Source organism: Etheostoma cragini, chromosome 12 (assembly GCF_013103735.1).
Source record: "Etheostoma cragini isolate CJK2018 chromosome 12, CSU_Ecrag_1.0, whole genome shotgun sequence".
In the NCBI taxonomy this organism is placed as follows: domain Eukaryota; kingdom Metazoa; phylum Chordata; class Actinopteri; order Perciformes; family Percidae; genus Etheostoma; species Etheostoma cragini.
The window spans coordinates 437,234-441,252 of NC_048418.1; the positions used below are offsets into that span (position 1 = coordinate 437,234).

Consider the following 4,019-nt stretch of genomic DNA (forward strand, 5'->3'; position numbering starts at 1 on the left):
GGAGACGATAGAGCAGGGGAGGGAAGGGCACAAAGAGAGAGCACGAGGGAAGACACAAGGGCAAGGCACGAGGAAAGGAACGAGAAAGGGCACGAGGGAGGACACAAGGGAAGCAAGAAAGACATTAGGGACAAGAAACAAGAGAGGGACGCAAGAAAGGGAACCAGGAGGCGTGAGAGGATGCACGAGAGAGGCCACCAAAAGGTGCACGAGGGAGCCCGCGAAAGGGCTCACGAGAAAGCCCGCGGAGGAGCACACGAGCCGGGACACAAGAGAGAGACAAAGAGCTGGGAAAAGGGAGAACCGAGATCAGAGAGCCCGTGGGGCAGGAGCGAATCGGACGGGAAGGGTGTAGGGATAGATGTAGGCAGGGCGGGCTTAGCGACAGATGGAACAGACTCAGACAGGACAGGTTTAGGGATAGACAAGTCAGGCTTAGACACAGGTGGGAGGGATTGGAATGACTTAAATACAGAAAGGGCGGGCTTAGGGACAGATTTAAATGGGATGGATTTAGTGATAGATGGGATAGGTTTAGACAGAACCAACACAGGGATGGGGAGGAAGACAGGGACGGAGACGTGACAGTGACGGTGACAGGCACAGAGACAAACACTAGGACAGAAACAAACACAGGGACAGAGACAAGCAAGGGGACAGACAAGGGCACAGGGCAAGGAGACAGGGACACAAACAGGCATGGAGACCGGAACAGACACAAGGCCGAGGAAACTGGGACTAAGGGGACTTAACATACTGGGGACCAGGCCCCCTGAGGACCTGGGACCCAGGGCACCCCGAGGGGAATCTCGGGGACCATGGCCGGAGGAAGCCAGGGGACTGGATCTGGGGGAACTGGTTCCCAGGGAATCTTCCCACCTACCAACCTCCTGTTCCAGGCACGACCAGGGATGTAGAAGGGTTGGCCGGTCTTCCTGGGTACCAACCTCCTGGTCCAGGTACGACCAGGGATGCAGAAGGGTTGGCCGGTCTTCCTGGCTACCAACCTCCTGGTCCGGTCTTCCTGGCTACCAACCTCCTGGTCCAGGTACGACCAAGGATGCAGAAGGGTTGGCCGGTCTTCCTGGCTACCAACCTCCTGGTCCAGGTACGACCAGGGATGTAGAAGGGTTGGCCGGTCTTCCTGGCTACCAATCTCCTGGTCCAGGTACGACCAGGGATGTAGAAAGGTTGGCCGGTCTTCCTGGCTACCAACCTCCTGGTCCAGGTACGACCAGGGATGCAGAAGGGTTGGCCGGTCTTCCTGGCTACCAATCTCCTGGTCCAGGTACGACCAGGGATGCAGAAGGGTTGGCCGGTCTTCCTGGCTACCAACCTCCTCGCTGGTGCTTAGTTGGGACATTTCTCTTGAGTTCTCTTGAGTCTCTGCCACGAACATCTTCGTACTAGACTACATACGGACATCTTTTGTTTGTTGTCAGCTGGTGTAATGGACTCTACGTTTACATGATTACATCTATTTGATTGATTTATTTTTTTTATGACATAACGCCCTGAGGGATCCTTTGAATTATCAATTTATATATTTTTTTAGCTTTTATGAATTATTTTTATTTACATGCATGCACTAATGTTTGTAACCATGTAATCCATAATATAGCATCATGTCAATTAAATACATTGACTAAATATATGTAATATATAAACTACACGAATAATCCATAACCGGAGAAATTAAACATGTAACAAAATAAAAAATAATCTTTATTAATATTCCTAATTTGACATATTTTTAGAACGTAAATGGACTGTATTTATTTATTTTATGAAGCACTTTTCTAGTCTGAACAACTACTCAACTCGCGGTTCGGGGTCTTGCCCATTGACACATCACCATGGGACTGCAGGGCCAGGGATCGAACCCCCAACCTTCAGATGGGCAGGCGACCCCCCCAAGCTTTGGCTCTTAGTATATGAGAAGTTGTAGTTTTTTGTTTTTATTATTCCAGATATATGCTATATATTATATTACCCATTGTCAGGTTCAAGACACTTAAACTTACTAAATAATAACGGTAAAGGCAACAAACAAGACTTCAGACGGTAGTGAGCAGTTTATAGACTTTTGCCAACAAAAGGGAAGAAAAGCTAAGAACCACCTTTCACCAGCATTGCTCCTAGGATCTTCAAAATCCTCTCTGTAGCTCAGCCTTTTTATTACACACACACAAGGATACATTGGACGGTGGTTATCTTTATTATGCCAACGCTAAAGTTGTCAGAGTGCAGCCAGTTTGTGCAACGTGTACTTTGAATGTCCTCGAAACTAAGACATTTACCACCTTTGTGTTAAGCAGCAGTAACTGGAAAAACACAGTTTGTCAAATGCAAAAAATAAGCATGAAAGTTATACTACTTAAGAAACTACTTTAAGAAATAAGGAATAAAACACTTTATCAAAATGAATTCTCTATCACCCATAATGCAACTGCACCCTCCATGTAGTTGTGCTGATCAACCTTTAAACATCCGCAGCATCTCATTAAGAAAGAGTTCAGATCATAGACCGTAAATATTACTATTATATTCATATCTACAGTCTATGGTTTGGATGTTATTAAAAGTAACACTAAAATACTTAGAATTAAATCCTGAATAGCAAACAAGTAGAGAGCACTCGATGACCCCCCCCCCCCCCACATCCTGGAGTTCACAGACTTTAAAAGTTAAACAGAAAGACCACAAACTCTCACAGGAACTTCATGCTTTTATTGTGAAAAAGACAGAACTCCAAACTAAACATGACACAAGTCAACGGCATTTCTACAATTTCATGATCACAGCTTCCATCTTTTTTTATGAGTACTTATTGTACATTGAAGTTTTTTCTGCACTAAAGATGGATATGTGTCTGAAGAGATATTTTCTTATGATAATTTTTTAGCAAGAGCAACATCTCTTTTTCCAGCGTATCAGTATCCTGTGTGTTGCTCTTTCAGACCTTTTGTAGAGGAGACTATCTGTCCCACCAGACCGGCCTTTAATGGATCCCATCAAATAAAACTATTGGGAGCGGAGGCCCAGTTTGTTTCTCAGAACAACTTCATCTGATCCCTTATGAATGTGCAGAAACCAGCTCTCTGGAGGAGAGGGGGACCACGGCGCCCCCTATAGGGGGTTTTGACTTTATCTGGGAACAAAATGAACAAGGTCCATGGTGAGTGATCAGATAAAGTTCTAGATAAATATTCAGCATCTAATGCTCTATGAAATAGCCGCAAGGACAATAAGAACACATCAGTTCTAGTGTGGGATTTATGAGGACATGAGTAAAAGGAGGAATCCCGAGTCTGAGGGGGAATCTGCCTCCAAATGTCTGTTAGATTCAGATCTTTCATATATGTTTGAGTGGTCTTGGCTGCTTTTGACCTGGAAATGGTCTTAGTCCATTCTTTCAGAGAGGGTATCGGTATAGGTCATCCAGGTACGGCCAGGGTAAGTATCATGATGACACCTCATCATCATAATTTGGAGGAATATAAATTTAGGAGTGAGCATTGTTCTGAGAACATTCTCTATTTAATAAAGACATGACGCCCTGAGGGATCAATGACAGTACCAAGTATTTCCAGAGGTGTACTTTTATTTCTCAAAGCGGCCCCTCCTCTGCCTGTTGAACTGGATGATGACAACCCTACCTGCCCTACCCAGTCTCTCTTTCATTATTCATGTTCCTGCAAAGGGAGCTGAGGTTCTTGTAGGAAAGCGATATCTACGTGTAACTTTTTACGATAGGTCAAGACCCTTTTTCTATTAAATCGGCCTATTCAATCCATCAACACTAAAGAAGTTCTCATTGGTCACGAGGACTCTGGTCATCATCCTGAATCATTTCATTCATTGGTTCATTGGAGACAGGAGGAGACTCTCCGTCCTCCACAGGACACAGAGACACTGAGGAGCCAGGAGACCAGACCCCTAACCCAGGATAGAGAGTCTGAGTGAATGAGGTGTTGAAGGTGTGGAGGTGGATCAGTGAGTCAGAGGAGACTGTGTAG

At 45.3% G+C, this 4,019-nt stretch overlaps 1 protein-coding gene across 8 annotated transcripts in view; it reads left to right on the forward strand.

Moving 5' to 3' along the window:
* LOC117953907 (NACHT, LRR and PYD domains-containing protein 12-like) overlaps positions 1-4,019 on the forward strand; it is a 57,664-nt gene that overhangs the window by 39,827 nt on the left and 13,818 nt on the right. The gene's annotated exons all lie outside the window — the stretch shown is intronic.